This window comes from Mytilus trossulus, chromosome 6 (assembly GCF_036588685.1).
Source record: "Mytilus trossulus isolate FHL-02 chromosome 6, PNRI_Mtr1.1.1.hap1, whole genome shotgun sequence".
Classification (NCBI taxonomy): domain Eukaryota; kingdom Metazoa; phylum Mollusca; class Bivalvia; order Mytilida; family Mytilidae; genus Mytilus; species Mytilus trossulus.
Genome location: NC_086378.1, coordinates 16608028 through 16630632, shown reverse-complemented (window position 1 = coordinate 16630632; position 22605 = coordinate 16608028). Strand labels below are relative to the sequence as shown.

The following is a 22605-nucleotide window of genomic DNA, read 5'->3' as shown; positions in this document are numbered from 1 at the left end:
GATATGTTTTGATAGATATTTGTTAATCCAATATGTATATTTAAAGGAAAGTTGGTGTCTGAATATATAACTGTCATCATATATAAAAAATAAAAAAAAGAGAAGAAGAGAGAAATTTTCTAATACAGGGTCATATTCAAAGTCCCATTTCCTGTAAAAAGCAGGAATTAAGTCTTATATAAAGCCTATAATGGACTGTATTGCAGCTAAGCATGTGTGAAATTATATTTGATTAAAAGAAGACTACAATATTTTCACTTAGTAAAAAATGATTGTCATTTGAATTACATACATAATATAAGTAATAGGATAACTATATTTGGTATATGGGTTCCTTGCAATGTCTACATGTCCATCAGACAGGGTTCATCTGTGCTTGACCTCATTTTATGTTTAAAGTTGTATGTTAAGTTTCATTCCTCAAATACTTGAAGCAGTAGGTCAACTATATGGTGTGTATATAATTTTTGTAAGGTGTGTGTGTGTCTGGCAGAATTTATCTGAAATGTGAAGTGTCTGTGATACTTGTAGTGAAACTTAAATCTACAAGACTCCTAAGATCATTGGTCTGTAAAGCAGGTGAGACCTTTCAGTTTGAGTACTGTTGTGTGTTTTTAGAAGTCAAATATGGTTTGTTTGCCTATGAAGTGTACTTATACTGTAACTATACAGGCAGGTAAATAAAGACCTTGGCCTTAATTTAGTTAAATATAGATTATGAAAGATGTGAGGCATGTACACAAAACAACTCTTAAATAAATATGTACGAAAATGTACACAATACAAATGCACATGGAAATTAATATAATTTACCCAAAGCAAACCATAGTATGCATAATTGTCTGAGGTTATGATATAACATTTGTAAGTAGTATATTGTCTCTGGTTCTTAGATACAGTCTGTAAGTATTGCATATGGTTCTTAGCTACAGTCTGTAAGTATTGTCAGTGGTTCTTAGATACAGTCTGTAAGTATTGTCTGTGGTTCTTAGTAACAGTCTGTAATTATTGTATTTGGTTCGTAGATACAGTCTAAGTATTGTCTGGTTCTCAGATACAGTCTGTAAGTATTGAATGTGGTTCTAAGTAACAGTCTGTAAGTATTGTATATGGTTATTATAAAGTAACAGTCTGTATGCATTGAGTCTGATTCTTTTATGCAGTCTGCATGTACACTTGTTTTACATGTATAATATGAAAGAGGGACGAAAGATATCAGAGGAAGAGTCAAACTCATTGATTGAAAAGAAACTGACATCACCAAGGCTAAAATATTGTGCTAAGTATTGTCTGTGGTTCTTAGATACATGCCGTAAATATTGCATGTGGTTCTTAGATACAGTCTGTAAGTATTGCCTGAGGTTCTAAGATAAATCTGTAAGTTGTGTCTTTGGTTCTTAGATACAGTCTGTAAGTATTGTCTGTGGTTCTTAGATACATGCCTTAAGTATTGCCTGTGGTTCTTGGATACATGTCGTAAGTATTGTCTGGTTCTTAAATACATGCCTTAATTATTGCCTGTGGTTCTTAAATCTATACAATCCGTAATTATTGTCGGTGGTTCTTAGATACAGTCTTTAATTATTGTCTATGGTTCTTAGTTACAGTCTGTAAGTATTGTCTATTATTCTTAGATACATGCCATAAGTATTGCCTGTGGTTCTTAGATACAGTCTGTAAGTGGTGTCTGTGGTTCTTAGATACAGTATGTAAGTATTATCTATGGTTCTTAGATACAGTCTGTAAGTATTATCTATGGTTCTTAGATACAGTCTGTAAGTATTATCTATGGTTCTTAGATACAGTCTGTAAGTATTGTCTATTATTCTTAGATACATGCCATAAGTATTGCCTGTGGTTCTTAGATACAGTCTGTAAGTGGTGTCTGTGGTTCTTAGATACAGTATGTAAGTATTATCTATGGTTCTTAGATACAGTCTGTAAGTATTGTCTATTATTCTTAGATACATGCCATAAGTATTGCCTGTGGTTCTTAGATACAGTTTGTACGTATTGTCTGTGGTTCTTAGATACATGCCGTAAGTATTGCCTGAGGTTCTTAGATAAAGTCCGTAAGTATTGTGTGTGGTTCTTAGATACATGCCGTAAGTATTGTATGTGGTTCTTATATATATGCCGTAAGTATTGCCTGTGGTTCTGAGATACAGTCCGTAAGTATTGTCTGTGGTTCTTAGATACATGCCGTAAGTATTGCATGTGGTTCTAAGATACAGTCCGTAAGTATTGTCTGTGGTTCTTAGATAGATGCCTTAAGTATTGACCGTGGTTCTTAGATACATGCCGCAAGTATTGTTTGTGGTTCTTAGATACATGCCTTAAGTATTGCCTGTAGTTCTTAGATACAGTCCGTCATTATTGCCTGTGGTTCTTAAATCTATACAGTCCGTAATTATTGTCTGTGGTTCTTAGATACAGTCTTTAATTATTTTCTGTGGTTCTTAGTTAAAGTCTGTAAGTGGTGTCTGTGGTTCTTAGATACAGTATGTAAGTATTGTCTATGGTTCTTAGATACAGTCTGTAAGTATTGTCTGTTATTCTTAGATACATGCCATAAAGTATTGCCTGTGGTTCTTAGATACAGTCTGTACGTATTGTCTGTGCATGGTTCTTAGATACATGCCGTAAGTATTGCCTGAGGTTCTTAGATACAGTCTGTAAGTATTGTCTGTGGTTCTTAGATACATGCCTTAAGTATTGTCTGTGGTTCTTAGATACAGTCTGTACGTATTGTCTGTGGTTCGTAGATACAATCCGTAATTATTGCCCGTTGTTCTTAGTTAAAGTCTGTAAGAAGTGTCTGTGGTTCTTAGATACAGTCCGTAAGTATTGTCTGTGATTCTTAGATACATGCCTAAAGTATTGCCTGTGGTTCTTAGATACAGTCCGTAATTAATGCCTGTGGTTCTTAAATCTATACAGTCCGTAATTATTGTCTGTGGTTCTTAGATACAGTCCGTAAGTATTGTCTGTGATTCTTAGATACATGCCGTAAGTATTTACTGTGGTTCATAGATACAGTCCGTAAGTGTTGTCTGTGGTTCTTAGATACAGTCTGTAAGTATTGCCTATGGTTCTTAGATACAGTCTGTAAGTATTGTCTGGGGTTCTAAGATACAGTCTGTAAGTATTGTCTTTGGTTCTTAGTTACAGTCTGTAAGTATTGTATTTGGTTCTTAGTAACAGTCAGTAAGTATTGTGTTTGGTTCTGTGTTACAGTCTGTACGTATTGTCTGCGGTTCTTAGTAAGTCTGTAAGTATTGTATTTGGTTCTTAGTTATAGTATGTAAGTATTGTCTGTAATTTTTAGAAACAGTCTGTAAGTATTGCCTGTGGTTCTTAGATACAGTCGATAAGTATATGGTTCTGATATATATACAGTCTGTAAGTATTGTTATCATATACAGTCTGTATGTATTGCGTCTGGTTCTTTTATGATATCTGTTTGTATACTTGTTTTACATGTATAGTATGAAAGAGGTACGAAAGATACCAGAGGGAGAGTCAAAGAACCTCGTCAAACTCATAGATTAAAAATAAACTGACATCGCCATGGCTAAAATTAAAAGACAAACAGACAAAAATTAAAAATAAACTGACATCGCCATGGCTAAAATAAAAAGACAAACAGACAAAAATAATCGTACAGACGAAAGTACTATTCAAGGACCGATAAGTAAATATAGATTACCTACGAGTCATACAAGTAACTGCAATTACATGTTTAAAATGATTGAAACAAACGTGATGCAGGTGTCGCATAGCTATATACATGTATATATTTTTCCAAATCATTGAAACAAGATTCTTTTGTATTGAAAAAATACCGTTCAAACGGAAATACAGACAGAAACGGTGCTCTTAATAAACCTTTAAGGGTATAAAGATTGTTTTTTTTTCTCCTAGAATGTATTATTCCATCTTTTTTTAATCGAAATCATTGTAGTGGAGGGTTACAGGAGGCTTTTTTCTATTATAAAATATGTAATATAAGTACGTCTGAGTCAGTGACAACTCTACAACAGATGTATCCATCGGATCACCAGCAATGATGGTGATACATGGCTGTGTACATTATGTATTTACAACTCGTCTAAACATCAACCCAACAATGTTAAGTATGTAAATTTGCTTTCGCAAATGTTTTGTTCTTCCATCACTGGGGATTCGAACCCATCCTACTGAGATATCGTGACACCAAATCGCCTGCACTGCAGCCGTCCCGCTAGACCACACGACCACCTAAACTTCACTCGTGTGCTCTACTATATATATATAAACGATTGGGTTCAGGCTAACACAGTGCTTTTTCTTATGAAATATATATATTATCGAGACAGCGGGCAACATAGTTAATAAACAAAATATCTTTGAAACATTGTGATACGGATACAGTGCTAACAAATATTCACGGCGGGTGTACTTTTTTACTGGCTACATTATTACCCAGCTGCAGACCAAGTACATAAGGATTTGATCTAGTAGAAGCCGTGAAAATATTTTTTTCCATCTAGTTATTTGGACAGGTTGACATAGTCCTGTGTCCAACCTATCGTATTCCGCACTGCTAATTTGTCCTCGTCCTGTACATGGATGAAAGATTTGCCACTGGACCTAAATATGATGTTGGACACAAAGGACAGAGTCTAGCGGTTACATATCCTACCTAATGTTTTCATTGTTAATTTGTTCTCGTCCTGAACATGAATGAAATATTTGCCACTGGTCCTTAATAGGTTTTTGTACACCAAGACGGAGTACGCTTGCGATTACATATCCTACCTATTAATTGTAGTCATCGTGAATGGTTTCACGTTCTGGACAGGAATGACAAATTTGCCACTGGACGTTATAAATCAAGCTATTGTTTACTAAAACGATTGCAACGCAGGTAACACGAAAAACTGTTTACAGAGGTTAGTCGTGATCATGACCGATGCAGCTTTTTACTTATTTCTTTAATTTTTAAATTACTAAATGCTATTGTCAGTTTTGTTTTTATTTTTCTCAAAACCATTATAAATTCTACAAAGCATATGTACCAGTAAAAATACTCAGTAAGTACCACTCCATCTTGAATAGAAAATACATGTATAATCCCAGTGGCGGACCGAATCAAGAAATTTTCACAAGTGGGGGCCCACTGACTGCCTCAGAGGGACCCCACTCCAGTTACGCTTCATAGATTCCCTATTTAAGCAACCAAATGTTTTCTAAAAAGGGGGGACCCGGCCCCTCTGCCCCCCTAAATCCGCCTCTGAATCCTTATACATATTATACCCTCAGTCAATAATAATACCACATATATATACAAGTTACAACTACAACCAATAGTTATGTGAAAGAAAACCTTTAAGATGTTCAAAGTCTAACTACTTAGTTGTCATGAACAGGTTATGCTTTCAAACTGAAAAATTTCAACATTTTTCATTCACATGAAAGTAGTGCAATACTCACTGTTAATACTTTAAGTTTGAAAATGAACAGAAAAACGAACTTTCGAATTAAAAGTACCCTGAATTGTGCATTGTTAGTTTTCACAGATATAGGTGTCACATGTTCTTCCCATTGTAAGTCTATCTTAAGCCAATGATGTACAACTAACATATATACGTTCTTGCTTAAGCCAACAACGAACTAGTCCACGTAATTGTGTTACTATCTAAACAGAAAGTCAATGGAATTTTAACGACTGAGTCTGTCACCAATAATTATAGTCAATAGTTCTAGACTAGTTTTATTGTTTGATTTTTTTTAACATTGTCATTTCGTGGACTTTTATAGCCGATTATGCGGTATGGGATTGGCTCATTGTTGAAGGCCATACAGTGACCTACAGTTGTAATTTTTGTTTCATTTGGTCTCTTGTGGAGAGTGGTCTCATTGGTAATCATGCATCTTCTGTTTTTATACTAGACTAAGTTCTCAGCTATAACAATAATATATTTTGCCACCTTTATAACTAAATATGTCATTGGCCACTTGTCCATATAGCAGACATGGCAAAACCAGTCAATGCTTCCCTTTCAGCATCTGATATCACTTTTTTTCTGTCAAATTTGCCTGTACACCAGTTCTGTCTTTTATATGCCTCAGCCATATGTAGTGGTATACAACTGCCCCCCCCCCCCCCCCCCCCTCCCCTTTTTTTTACACAGGGTTTCCTGTAGTTTCTACCGAATATCCATAACTGGACTTCTTTGGCAATGTTCCAAGCTAAAAACAAATTAATAAGAGTGCCCATGCTGAAATGTCTCTCCCATCAGCTTACTTTCTATGTTTGTACCTATAAATTAGGCCATTAGTTTTCTCGTTTGAATTGTTTTACATTTATCATTTCAGGACCTTTTACAGCGGACTATGCGGTATTGGCTTTGTTCATTGTTGAAGGCCATATGTTGACCCATCGATTTTAATTTCTGTGTCATTTGGTCTCTTATGGAGAATTGTCTCATTGGCAATCATATCAAATCTTCTTTTCTATAGCTTACATATTGCTATTTATAGTATTTGGAAACCAAACCAAAACACAAAAATCTATCAGTTTGACCAAGAAACCTTGGCCACCAATAATTTTTGACACATGGAAATGTATTGGAACATCAAATATAATACATAATTTTGTATTGAATGTGTTGATACAATAGAGTGTTTGATGGGTTGGGGGAGTGATGGTTGAATGCTTGACTTGCAACTTTGAATAATGTGTGTGACCAATAATGTCTGACTGATGTGTATTTGAATACAGATAACCTATGGTTGGTTGACTGGAAAATACAAACAATTAGAAATTTATTTAGAAACTGTCTTTATTGCAAGTGCATATAATGTATAATACAATAAACAGTAATATGCAATATTAGTATGATGATTTAAATAAATAACATTCATGAATCTATATAACAATGCATATAAATATATTGATCATTTCATGTCACTAATCTGTATAATGATCTTAGCATTAAAGAAATATGTAAAATAATGAAAAAACTAACTGAATATTGAAATACTGGGAGAGAAAAGCTGATAGAATGATAAGATATTGTTAGCTCTACTCAATAAAATAGATATTGATATGTACCAAATTAGGCAAATAAGAACTTTCAAGTTTGATGCTAAATTTAGCCTGACTGTATTTTGAATTTGAATTCTTATACGATAAAATATAGAAATTATTTTGATAGTTTTAATGTGAGACTAGGTATCATGAATTATGACAATAAAACTGACAGACAATACGGTATGTAAACCAGTACAATGAATAATCAAAAGAGCTAAATACACAAAAACACAGGCCTGCAGCAGTTCCATCTACTGTAACATTGAACATCCTTTTGAAGGGGGCTCACAGGTATTACTTTTAAATATAAGATTTCGCTTTTTTTTTCTATAAATGAAAAGAGTAATATCGAAATAAAATATTACAGAAATTGCTAAAATTTTACAGTTGTTTAGTTAATTGATTTGTTAAAGTACAGCTTATTTGAAAAAAACAAACAAGGGAGATAATTTGGAACTTTTTCAATGATATAAACATATAGTCATCTGGGCCAAAACTAATCGGTTTTATTGGTTGATTTTTGTACAATAACATAAAGAAACAACTTATAGTGTAATAATTAAAATTTGTAATGAAAAAAAGAAATGTTTAAAATTTTGCTATCATTTTTAATACCCTCTAGCCTCCTTAAGGATCTATTTGACCTGTTTTCATTCAGGGAACATCGTTTGCATTTAAACTCATGGTCTATGGCTTGAAATTAACCTACTGAGTCTTTGAACTAATACATTTTAACTTTGACTCCAATGATTACTTTGATTTTCCATGTGATTATGGAAAAACTGTTTTTCATATGGGAGATAACTCAATATTTGACTTGATTAATAACCATACAAATACTTTGCAGTGGCACAGAAACACATAGATAATATACAATTATTGTTTCTTGGTTACAGTTATTACATCTTTTTTCACAGTGAATATGTTTTATCAAAGAGTGTTTCCTAGGATTTTACCAATGAGAAAACAAATAATTTAAAGTCATATAGTAAAATAAAATAACTATAAAACTTTCAAGTACAAATCAAGTACTGTAAAATACAGGAACCTCAATATTACAATAATTTTAGAGCAACAAAATAGTACTGAATATGAAAAGTATATTTCCAGTACTACAGATTTTTGGTACAGACATAGTACCTATGCAAAATTGACTGTGTATACCACAATACCTTCCATAAATGGGCATATAAAACAAATATATAAATTCTCATTTCAAAATTCTTCACCTATGCATAAAAACTGATACTAAGAAGTACTGATTGACATAACCAACACAATTTTATTTATACTAAAAATTTCATTTTTTTTTTTATGTGGTAACAGATCAACTTTTCAAGGGAGCTGCTTAATTTAAAGTGAAATAAAGCATTATTCAATAAGTATAGTTTTTGGGACTTTGATATCATAAATATGATTTAAGTTTTTAATAAATAATTAAAAATTTACAATAAAATAGATAACGAGATAAAATTTTACATGACAAACTCGTAAATAATAAAAAAATGCTCTGCAGGGTGCAGATTTATGCAACCGCAGAGACCGAACCCTGAAAAGTTGGGGCAAGTATGGACACAACAATCAAGCCTATTAAATACAACTCTGAATTTGGAATGTGATTAAATAGTTGACACAGAATGAATGAAGTTTAATAAGAACTTAAAATTTTTGAATCGGACATTTACTTTTTATGGTCCAATATCCAAAATCTAAATACATGGTTAGATTCAGCTTATCAAAGAACCACAAGAATTCAGTTTTTGATGAAACCAAATAAAGTTCAAATTGGGACCCTATAGACTTCTATGTGAACCAATTTGATAACAGGTCCCAAATATCAAAACTATAAATTCAAGGAACCAAATATATTCAATTTTTGTTGAATTCTCGACCCTGATTTGTACCAAATTGAAAACTGGGCCCATAATAAAAAATCTAAGTACATGTTCAGATTTAGCATATCAAAGAACCTCAAGAAATCAATTTTTGTTAAAATCAAACAAAGTTTAATTTTAGACCCTTTGGACCTTAATGTAGACCAATTTGAAAACAGGATAAAAAAAAATCTAAATACAAAATTAAATTCGGCATATCAAAGAACCTAAAGAATTCATTTTTTGTTAAAATCAAACTAAGTTATGTTCATGACCCTTTTGGCCCCTGATTCGTAAACTATTGGGACCAAAATTTCCAAAATCAATCTTAACCTTCCTTTTGTGGTCCTAAACCTTTGTTTAAGTTTCATAGATTACTATTTACTTATACTACAGTTGTGCGAAAACCAAGAAAAATGCTTAATTGGGCCCTTTTTTATCCCTTATTCCTACAATTGTTAGGTCCAAAACTCCTAAAATCAATCCCAACCATCCTTTTTTTGTCTCATAAACCTTAATTGTGTTTAAATTTCATAAATTTCTATTTACTTTATATACTAAAGTAATTGTGGGAAAACCAAATGTCTTCACTCTTGGGACGACAACGTGATACCAATATACGTATTAAAATACAATACATTGACTTTTAATGCAATGAACTAGTTTAAAACAAACTTAATTAATGTGAAAAAATAGAATTCACAATAAACTAGTTAAAAAAAGTTGACAATAATATCTGTCGAGCTGATCGACCCAATAAAATAGATTTGGATAGGAAGGGACCAACTATTCAAAGACAATTTGTATTTCCATAACCAACTACAACACACCAAGTTTTTTGGAAGAGCATTCTTATTTGCCATGAACTAATTATATATCAGAATTAAACATAGAATTTATCAATTAATTAACAGACTAACAATTAAATGAATCCCATCTGTGGTTACAACGCTGTTCTGTACTTTGTTCTTTTGGCCTATACTAGCTGGTTTGTTCCTATCTGAAAGCACAGAAATCAGAATATAAACACTTTCTCTACTCATGTACATCTGATTATAAACAAAACTAACTGCTGAATTAACATGATTAATAGTTCAATGAATAGTTGCCATAATTTATATTAAAGCTTACTGATAACATGCTGAAAGAAAATGTGTATTTTTTTTTTAGATAATTATGAATCAATTGCCATGAATTGACTGAATTCAATTATGCACCTAGAAAAAGCTTAAAATATCCCAACATCAATATATACAACCAAGGCTTCCATTTAAGTAGCCATTATCATATTTTGCAATAAAATTTGTGAATATTTTTGTGATCTGGTTTTTTCTTTTTAAAGTTTCTCATATATTAAAACTAAAACAGTAAAATAACATTTAGCTTAAAATTAATAAAACATAAACAAGTGCCATTCTATTAAGAATTATGAGATAATATCAAACAATGAATTAAACAATATTTTACATAATTTTAAAACTATATATATCTAAGATTTAGCTATATACAAATAAGAAATTTGTTCTCATACATAAAATATTAAAGCAGGTTTTAGCAACTTCCTCATGTAGTTCTTCAGTTCTGAATAAAAATATAAACTTTTCATCAACAGACAAGTTATAAAATAGATCATTATGTTTTGCTGCACCACTATACAAGACAACAACAAAATAAGATAAGATCTTTGGGTTTTTATTCTGGTCCCTTCAATTAAGTAGAAAGTATGCAATAATCAGATTTAAGACCAAAACCTAACAGATGTTTTTGATACAAAGTTCCACCAAAAAAAATTTGATTATGAAAATATAGAGATGTGAGATTTATATATGTACACTCTTCAAAATAAATGTAAGTTAATGAAAAAGGAAATTCCTTCCTTAAGATGCTAGAAGAAAAGTAAAGGAAGTGCAACGACAATAATGATTAGGAACAAACCATTACACAAAAAATCTTATGAATTTCCTAGCAAACCTATTAGAGGAATACCTCTTTTTTTTTGGATTGCAGGAACCATGCTGTTGGAACTGCTGGTATATTAAAAGCTGTTCAAATTCATAAACCCATAATTTCAGATACTGAAAAATATAATAACATTTACATAATCTATTAAATATTTTTTTCTGTCAGATTTAAGTATTCAGTACATCTCTGATTTTTGGAGAAAAGTTTGAAACTAAATTCAGTCTGCTGCTGTAATTAAGTGGTTGTGGATTGTTTAAGCGTTACAAATAAATTTGTTTTTCATTCATTTTTTTGTACATAAATTAGGCTGTTAGTTTTCTTGTTTGAATTGTTCTACAACTGTCATTTCTGGGCCTTTTATAGCGGACTATGAGGTCCAGGCTTTACTCATTATTGAAGGCTGTGCTGTGACCTATAGTTGTTAGTTTCTGTGTCATTAGGCCTCTTGTGGAGAGTTGTCTTATAGGCAATCATACCACATCTTCTTTTTTAAAGAATGAACAAATTGAAATTGTGAAAAATTGTCTTTAAAAGGCAATTCTCCAGAAAAAGTCAATTTACAATTTTGGTCATCAAACCTAATTGTGGATCCTACTTTGCTGAACATTTTTGCCTTTTACAGTTTTGAATATCTTTATCTATATAATAATATTAAGGATAATAACTGCAAAAAGGTTCACTTACACCACACCTTCAACTCTTGAAGGTCCACCATGTCAGGTACTTTGTTGGTTTGTTGGTTTGCACGTTACTTCCTTATAAATTTCTTTTTAGGAATGTTTAACTGTTAGTACAAATTCTGTAATAACATATATATTTAACAAATATTACTGTAAGTTGTAACATGTGTAACCCAACTATTTTTGCACTGGTCATGCAATATTTTTTGCAACTTTTGAGTGTAGAATAACAACATGAACAAGGTGAATATTAATTGTTGCAAATATTAAAAAAATGAGGTCTTTCCTAGTAGAAATAAATAAATTTTTTATAGAAAATCTGTAAAATAAATCAATGCAAAGTTAGCAAGACATGTTAGAAATGGCTTAATTTTACCACAAAAGTTAAAGAAATTAAAGCTGGTTTATCACGTTTATATTTTTTTGTTCACCAGAGATGCATTTTTTCTCTATATAGGACTCATCAGTGATGATCAAAATAAAAAACTTTAAAGGGCTAAATGAAGTACAAAGTTGAAGAATATAATAACGAAATTATCCATGACATAGCATCTAAGGAAATAAAACTTTCAGTTAACTATCACATATTATGTTTTTTAAATTTGCAGATATTTATAAGAAAAATATGAAAAGACCAAGAAACAGTTTTCAATTAGTTCATTCCTAATAAAACATGTAAAATATACAATTCTGTTTAATTAATTTCCACCATTACAATATGTAATAAACCAGAAAGGAAATAAAATGTTTTGCAATTCAATTAATCAAATATTATCCCACATTGAAAATTCTCCAATAGTAGTGGAAGACGAAAAAAGAATGGGATCTCTAGTTAAGCTATACTGTATACTTTAATATGTTCTTTAAGAGGAGCAATATCAGATTTCCTAATGATGCTGGCTTTTTTATCCACACATCATATAGAACAGACAGCATCCTAGCAAATGCCACATGGTTATGATGGTCATATCTTTTTTTTCGAAGTAATGGTTGTTAGGTATAGCAGAGTTTTTCAATGAATGTGATTCATATGTAAATACATATGTAGCATCATGCATGGTACCTAATACAAGATTAATGTAAAATTGATGTCTTTGTGTCAATATACTGCATGCACTGTTGATTCATTATTATTCTTTGGAAACTAATTTTCATTGATTTTGTATGTAGTATATAGTAATTTATATTTTTTTATTTGTCTCAAAACATTTAAATTCATTTAATCAACACCCTTTTATGATTATTTGATTAAAATATTAATCATTTATAGTCTTTTTACAATTTACATTTTTAAAAGCAAAATAACTGAAAACAGGATAAAACAAAGGGAAGTAACAAAATAGTATTTCAATATTCCCAATACACATCGTTTTTATAACACAACGGCAGTTAGCCAGAGGTAAACATCGTTGATTACCAGTATGTTTGACACCCAAGCTGTCAAGTGAAGCCATATAATTCTACATCAGTCTTCTTTGATGTACATGTAAAATTTAACACAGGTGTCAATTACACCCGTACAGTAGTAAGAAATTATCAAATATGGCGTCTGAAAATTTTCATTCATGAAATATTTCATACACGGGAGTTTTTTCTCCTACACGGGAGGACGGGAGGTGACCCCTGAAAACGGGAGTTTTGTACTCCCGTCGGGAGGTTCACATGTACAGGTAAACAACAAAAATCAAACATTCAGCAAGCAACAGATTTCTATAGAATTGTATCATCACTAAGCACACATTGGCCAAACCATGCAATTAAACATCCACAAACATGCAAATTTTCCTTAATCCATGAAAATTGGAACGCACTAAAAACATTAATGAATCCATAGTAATTCCTTTGAATATTATTTAGCATATATATGTTACAGTAAATAGGTGAAATTAGGAATTACACGTAATTACTAAGCATTTCAGTAAATACCTGTAATTACTAGCCAATTTAGTAATTACATGTATTTACTAGTTGTTTCAGTGATTACCAGTAATCACTGATATTTTTTGTCATTTTTACAGCTATTTACTAACTTGATGTTTTTCTTATAAAATTAAAAACATAATTCAAGATACTAAATAAGAAAGTAAAGGAATAGGGATTTTAAGGGAGCTTACTCAAGGATGTAGGAATATAAGGCACATCAAAAGTGCATACTCTTCAGTGTTTGTGAATTGAAACTGGAAAATGGTTGTTTTATAGGTTTTAAAACTCTGTAAATATATGCATGCAAGACAATGATATCTATCTAAAATTGATTTTCATAATTTGGTTAAACTAAAATCTCCATCATGCACTGTGGTTTAAAACTTCAAAATAACTTTTTCCAAATATCCTGGATTTCTACCAAACATGGACAGAATCAAAATTTTTATGATCATGAGTTAATATCCAAAAATAATTACATAAGATGTATGTTTCATCACAATACTTTATTCTGATTGGCTAACTGCACACCACGCTTTATTCATAAGACAATTGCATCACTCAATGAAGCTTTTCATTCATGATAACACAGGGTCCCACAATAAAGCGCGCATGTGAATTAAATAAAACAATTATAAAATTAGTGTTTTCATGATTATAGCTAAGAAATGTAATTATAAGCATTGAATGCTTCTTTTTGTAACTTCATAGGGTTGTAAAAGCGTTGACCCTAGCTGTGCACATTTTTAGTATAAAGCAATTCCCCGCTTCATACGAAATGTACTTCGGTCAATGCTTTTACACCCCAATGAAGTTACAACAAGAAGCATTCAATTCTTAAGTAAAGTTTGTAAAAAGAATCCTTTTTTTTGTATATTACTTATAAATGGACTTGATTTTTTTTTTCCATTTATCATTTCATACACTATGCAGTTAAAGTTTTAAAACATTAGGTTTTATAAACCATCCTGGATTTTTACCCAATTTTAACAGAAGCTTCTTACAGTACTAGTCAAAAGATAGTATCTACAGGAAAATTTTAATATTTTTTACTCATTTTTGTTTAGCCTGCGATTAACAGCAAAAGTAGGCTATTTGTTCTGCAAAACCCTTACAATTTTAAAAGCTTAATACATTGATAACTCATCTCCAGCTAGAGGTTGAATTGAAGGTCACATGAATACGTATTCAATGAGGTCCAAATATTCACTCGCAAGTGCACAACTCATCAACCTTGTTTCTCAGCTATTTTAACAAAATATAACCAGATTGGCTGCTAACAGTGAATTATAATTTCACTATATCCTTTTTATTAATGATTTAACAACAAAAAAATATATATATTTTTTTATATATTTTTTTATATCTCGAAGCTAATGCACATAACAGTTCGTTCCAGTTCTTAACCTACATAACGTTATCTTATCTGTATAAGGTAGTAAGTCTAAATATTCTTAAAATTCAAAGTTTTCTTTAAAAAATTAAAACATAATGCTTTAGGAGAATTTTCCATTTCAGATTTCCATGTCTGCTGAAATTGGTCAAAAATAATCTGTATAATGCTCAACTTGAACCATTTTGGATTAAAACTTAAAATGCTCGGGTTTAACCAAATATTTGAAAGTTCATATTTATTCGAGTATTTTTTTTTATTGAAATCAACCATTCAAAATTTACTGTACTGTACTAACTGATATTTTTTGTTAGTATTACCATAACTTTTGATCACCTGACCATAATACAACATTGTTTTAGCAGTCAGTAAATAGGTGTAAAAGTTCATTTTAAAATTAGTAATTACTGGTAATAACTGGGACGTTTCAGGAATTACTTGTATTAACTAAGTGACTCGGGGTTTACCTGTAATTCCTAAATTTTAGTAATTACATGTAATTCCTAATTTCACCTATTTACTGTAACATATATACATGATATATGTACATTACAGTGTCTATCATATTTAAAAGATAAATTAGTCTTCTTAAATGTGTCCAAACAGACAAATATTAGTAGATTTAGTAGTCATGGTTGTGTTAACTTATTGCGTAAAATGTCCATGGTTACAGAATTTACTAGCATAGTCTGATGTCAGTAATTAACATTTCCTAGAAACTTATGTCAATGTCATCAAAATTCCCAGGTACAATCCTCCTTGTTCTTTTATAATCACATGAGAACCAAAAATAATGGGAAGCCACATGTAGGATTTCAAATATATATATATCATATCTTAAATATACATTTGTTATACAATATTATACCAAATAAACCTTGATAAATGTCTGTTATATCTGTTTTTTCATTTATAATTTTATTGTTTTGTACATTAATCACTGCCTTTAGTTTTCTTTTTAAATTCTTTATTTCAGATCCTTATTACAGCTTACTATGCGGTATAAGTCTAACTCATTGTTGAAGGCCATACAGCATGTACAGGAAGCTATGGCAATGTATAATCAAAGAGCAGATTACTCTGAGGGATACGATTGCCATTGTTTCATTGACACATGTATACATGTATACATGTAGCGGGATAATATTATTTCCAAAACTTATTTACGTTATCTGGATAGTTACAAAATAGCCAATCCCGGATAAAAGTGTATGAACAATATACTTAGGCCTATTGTGTTCTATTTTGTACTATCAATTCCAAGTTTACTTTCCAGTCACTGAGACTCAGAGTGAGAGAAGGTATTTTCACTTTGAATCTTATCACTCGTATTTTCTTCCGTTAATTCTAGGAGGAACCCTATTCCCAACTCTTTAAAGATTTAATTTCCTTTGGGTCATTTCTCATGACTCCTCTCCGTACACATTGATAAATCATCCTGGAAAAAGTTTACTTGGATATATTTTGTCTGAAATCAGGAAAATAGTAAAATTAAAATAATTGTATAACTAATTCCTCGGTTTAAATTGCAATTGTTTTTAATATAATACGACGTTTATTGACAGAACGAGCTCATATTCGAAGTGTTTGTGTTTGATTTAGAATTCACGGAGGTTACTTTCAGAAGGGAGACGACTGGAAAACTCTATTTCGCCTAAAGGGGTGTTCTAGTAACAACTTGGCGACGTGGAATACATTTATTTTAATTTAAATGATGCAAATGATTTCAAATTATGAAACAAGAATAAACCTCAATAACAGATATAGGAAGATGTGGTGTGAGTGCCAATGAGACAACTCTCCATCCAAATAACAATTTAAAAATTAAACCATTATAGGTTAAAGTACGGCCTTCAACACGGAGCCTAGGCTCACACCGAACAACAAGCTACATGACATAGAAAAGATCCAATGAGTTATAAATTAATTAATTGAGTGGGGAACCCAGAGCAACCATACGGGTAAACTCAGTCCATAATCAACTCTGCCCACGACAAGATGAAACCGCACACTCAAAATCATGTCACAAAAAATAAAATGAAAAAAATAAAATAAAATGAAAACACCGACCTACCTACCCTATTTTTTTAAAGCATGTAACCTTAAACAGAAATATATATATTTTTTTGGCCTTATAGAACTATTCTGACATATTGTTGTTTATAACCTATATTATTGTATAGCAATATAATATTCCCCACAGAACGTAACCAAAAGTTAGCATGCAATAAATTATAATATTGCACTAGTGCAATAAATCTTGAAAATTCATGACGTCATCAATGTTAAAATCTTAGTTTAAACCATTTTTTGCTTTCAAATATCATATTGCTATACAATAAAAGGGTTATTACATGAATATTGGGCTCGTGCAATATAAAATTCTACTCGGGACAATATTCCCCAATATTCATGCAATAACCCTATAGTATAAGATGTATCTAATAAATCTGGTAAGAATTGTACCTGTGATAGAGCTAACAAGGCAATTTTCCATAAATCTAATATTTCCAAGGGGCATAACTTTTGAAAAAAAGGTGATGGGCCACCATCATAAAAACATGTTTAAGATAATGTTGATACTATATATCCTATAAAAAATTCAGTTTGGTAAAAATCTGCCAAGAATTGTAATTGTGAGAGCTCTAAAGAGGCCATTTTCCATAAATTTAATATTTCCAAGAGGCATATATATATCCCTTATGAAATTGAAAATGTTGCTGCAGCATTGCCGAAGCGTTGCGGCTTTATAGCTGCAACCTAATCAGGTTGCCAGAGGATTGTTGCCGGAGTAGTGCCGGATGATGCTGCTAGCGGCATTGTTCTGGCATCATTGCGACACTAATTTCTTTCAAAATTAATGAGCACCACAAAAAAAAGAAAATTCGATGATGTCATTTCCTGCGTTTTTAGCTATTATCCTCGAGGCCCAAAACACAACAAATAGATAATAAGGTTTTGGCAGTATTTGGCCACAGCTTTATCTTGAATAAAATATAACATATATGATATATAATATGTATTTAAATTGGCAATCTTGCTCTGAAATATATTTATCAATGTCTGTATTTAATATATATGTAAATTATAATGTGGCTACCGCAAATTATGGCAGACCACTAATATAAATATATTTAAGTAATATGTCTGGTACGAGAAGTTGACTGATGAGCCCTGGTAATCAGAGGCTATCATTACTGTTCACTGAATATATGAATGTTAAATCCAGCGCAGCGAAATGTGCTCTGCCAATGTCCAACTTTTACATCTACTTTATGTTCACTAGTTGTCTCCTACTCTCCCATCTCAGTACCATTAGCAGAAATAAGCTGAAATATAAACTTAAAAGCAGTATCTGGTTTCTTACTTCCATTCAGAACAAATACACATGTAACACAAAATTAATTTACATTGGGAGGGTGGTGGGTTTTTTAAGAAGATTATTTTCTCGTCCAATTTTCGTCTTCTGAAACCTTGCCGTCGTATTTCGAAAAGACCAAAGCGAGGTTGCGATCAAACTAATCAACACAAATGTTAAATACCCAACAGTGAACCACCACCTACCCAAATTAAAATATTAGAGTTTGTACCCAATGGATAACGGGCTTTAAAATTGTAGATTTTAAATCCTTTTCCCTGTACTAGTGTGTTAGAAATTCACCATGTTGCTTGTGATTATAACTGTATTGAAGAATTTTGTGTTCTAGCTGGGTTTCTTTTGGAAGATTTGAAGACTTGTAAGTAAACACATATCAAGTAATTGCATGTATAGAAAAGATCAATCTTGCATTGTGTATTTCAATAACATGGCCTCATCTGAGTTCACTATACATGTATCGGTGAAGTTTGTGGTTTTTTTTGCAGCAGTTCAATTGCATACTTGTAGTTTGGTAAATAACACAATATTATATGCTAAACTTAGGGCACATTAAAAAATTTCATTATTTTTTATGCAGATACCGCTGACATTTATTTTATGTGCCTGTGCATAAAAAATTATAATGCATGTCATATATATGCATTGACAACTTGTTTTTGCTGGCACAATACATTTTATACAAAGCACGGCCTGTTCGCATGTTTTGTCACTAAAATGATGCAAGAATATAGCCGTATTAGCGCCGCAACAATAATGCCAGAAAACTAATTTGCATACGAAATACGCTATAGCCGCATCAGTGCCGCAACATGATGCCAGAATATCGCCGCAACGGTGCCAGAATATAGCCGCAATTATGGTGCCAGAAAACTAATTTGCATACGAAATATACTATCGCTGCATCGAAGCCGCAACAGTTTGCAGCAACAAAGCCGCAGCATAGCCATACTGCTGCCGCAACTATGTGCCAGAGGGCTTATATTTCCATAAGGATAACTCTTTGAGAAAAGATGATTAGACACCTTAATAGACCTTGTTCAAGATTTTGCAAATATTAACTTAAAGTATGGTGAGTTTTATAAAATAATCAGAGAAGAATTGTACGGCTGTAGTACAGGTCTGTTAGAGTGCTAGCAAGGCCATTTTCTATAAATTTAACATTTCCAATATTATATGAAATGTTGATGTAAATGTCTAGGTGACGATAGGACTCTTGACCCTGTTCTCCTTTATATTTTGAATTTCTATATAATAATTATAAATTGCAATCCTCAGAATAGGATAGCTTTACCGTAAACAAATGTATGACTCTCTGCTTTATCTGGGTTCCAACCGCAGTATCAGGGATACATGTAATATGGCCGCTTCATAAACATGATACTGTCAAGTTCCGAATGAGGACTTTCAAGAGTGCTTCCGAAAAAAATATTTACTTGAAGTCTGTTGTAAAAAGCTAATAGCATACTGTACCATACTCTACCGTACATACAGTATACGTTGTTACAATCTCTAAAAGACAAATAAAACTAATAACTTTCTTATTGATAAAGCAAATACTTATAGGATAGGGTGCATCTCCTTATATATATCTATCTTGCATAGTGGATACAATTGTTTTGCCTTAACAATTGATCGACTCACGCGTGTTTTTGGCATTTAGGTCCTCCGTAACCCCTCTACTGGTCTTTGCTGCACATATTTTTATACTCAGTTTTACTACTTTATCAATAAGCTTTAATTTGGCGCATAAATGTTGCCAAGATATGGGGCTAACGGCTTTATTCAGCAGTCAATTCCATTATTCAAAGTAAGCTATTTCTTAATGTTCAAGAATATTTCGATATTTAGGTCCTTAGTTCCTCCTCTAATATGCGTTTTGGAACATATCAATTATATACCTTTTGCTCCTCTCTTAATGAGCTTTGGAATGAGCAGTCCATTCCATTATTCACAATATCCATTACATTATCAAAATTTGCTTTTTCTTTTTACACATGTATTTCGGCATTTAGGTCCTCCGTGACCCTTCTAATGGTCATTGCGGCACATATTGTTTAGACACATTGTATTAATTTATCATTAATCTTTAATTTGGTTTTAAATTTTGCCTTGATTATGGGCTGACGGCTTACAGCAGTCCATTCCATTATTCAAAATAAGCTTTTTCTTAATGTTCAAGCGTATTTCGTTGTGAAGGATCCTTTTTACACCTCTAATATGCGTTGCTGATCATATGTACTATAAACCCTTTGTTCCTCTCTTAATAAGCTTTCGAAAGAGGTAAAATGTATGTTTATAATTACGGCCTAAGGGTCGCTGCAGTCCATTCTATTATCTAAATTTTCTAATTCATTATCCAAAATTGACTAGTTCTTTATTTTCACACGTATTTTGGCATTTAGGTCCTCCATTACCCCTTATAATGGTAATTGTGACACATATCGTTTATACTCCTTTATCAATAAGCTTTTATTCTGTTGTATTTATTTTGCCTTGACTGGGTGCTAACGGTTTGCAGCAATCCATTCCATTATTCAAAATAAGCTTTTTCTTTCTTTCGATATTTAGGTCCTTCGTTACTCTTCTAATATGCGTTGCGGAACATATTAATTTTATACCTTTTGCTCCTCTCTTAAAAAGCTGTCAAACTAGGTATACGGTATATCTATGATTAGCGGATGAATGGTCGCAGCAGTTACAGATTTGATGTGCTATTATAAAACTTGTTTGTTGCTTGTCTTTTTTTTACTGATGGGCTTAGTCTATATGGCATTTTGTTTTTCTTTGTTACAGATTTGATTTTTTTTGTGATTCGGAGTATAACACAATGAATCTGCTGTATTTGCGACATTTGTACCTAATATATCTTTTTGTTTTGTTAACGCATCGTTGTCAATATAATAGATTTTGGTATAACTGTCATACAAGAGAGAGGTTTAGTTATCTATAAAACCAGATTCAATCCACTATTTTCTTCTCAAAAGAAAAAAAATATGTATCTAGTAAGGAATATTTCAGTCGTTATCCGTTTGTTTGATGTGCTTGAGTTTTTTTACTGTCATTTGATTTGGACTACCTTTTAAAAAAAATGACAAAGATGGTCGGTAGAAAACAAAACTTTACGACAAAAGAAATGATTTCCGCTACCCAATTGTGACCTTTTCATTCTTAAATCACGGATTAAAATGATGAAGTTGATATCATCAGGTAGTAAGTTCCATTCCAAGTTGGTTGACCGTAATGGAATATTCTGATGATGTGGTAACTACAGTCCGTTCCCATTTCACGATTGTGACCTACCAAATAAGACTATTTACCGGCTTGGTAAGAACAAAAGCAACACGACGGGTGCCATATGTACAGTAGGATACCGGAGCACTTAAGATCAACACCCCACCTATCACCCCCCCCCCCCTCAGTGTTTGGTTAGGTTGGTGTTGCTGTTGTACTTTAATTTTTGACATTTTTACATATTTTGTCTTTGTTTTATCACATATTGTTGTCAATATAATGGAATTTGAGGCTAATGTCAATCAAGTGAGAGATTTTTCTAGCCTCAAAACCAGCCTAAATCAAAAACTTTCTACATCGGAATGCCTGTACCAAGCTAGTTATATGACAGTTGTTATCCATTTGCTTGACATGTTTGAGCTTTTGGTTTTCCATTTGATAAGGAAATTTCCGTTTTTAATTACCCTCGTAGTTCAGAATTTTTGTGATTTTACTTATAGAGTGGTTATTCGAAACTGAACCTGTCTGATTCATACATTTATATTAAGCTGAACAACACCTTGATACATGATCGTTTTACAGATAACATTGATAACATTGTGGAAAGATATATAAAAGTTGAGACAGTCATTTTCGTTCATTGAAGTGTATGTGACTTTTCGTTACATCCGCAAAACCATTAATACTTCATGACACTTCCTATTTATTTACGATATGAACAAACAAATCATTATTTATATGCAAGGTTTGAGTACAGATTCGAGGTTCATGTGAAAATAAACGAACTGCTCTGTACATTTTTATTAAATATAACTAGAACCGTATTACGTCCATTGATTGAATATGTTGTTAAAAAAAGTCTCCGAAAGTTATTCTTAAATATCGTGAAATCTAAATCCTCTAAGACGTTAAACTTTCATTGATTGTAGATTAAGAAGCAATTTTTGTAGAAATATGAACATTTGATCATAAAACACAATGTGAAAGTGGTTTTGTAAAATGATCACAAAGAGAGTAGAAAGTGAGGAGAAATTCAGGTGGACAGTAAAAAAAACACGAGTGACATATACTAGTAAATGATGCGT

The 22605-nt window shown here is 31.9% G+C and overlaps 1 long non-coding RNA gene across 1 annotated transcript; it reads right to left on the bottom strand.

Annotated features, from left to right (window-relative positions):
- Window positions 1–7511: 7511 nt before the first annotated feature.
- LOC134720866 (uncharacterized) lies at window positions 7512–11650 on the bottom strand. Its single transcript, XR_010107807.1, has 3 exons — window positions 11599–11650; window positions 10939–11027; window positions 7512–9952 (listed from the first exon to the last, which is right to left on the bottom strand). It is a non-coding gene; the product is annotated as an uncharacterized LOC134720866 (long non-coding RNA).
- Between the last annotated feature and the right edge of the window lie 10955 nt (window positions 11651–22605).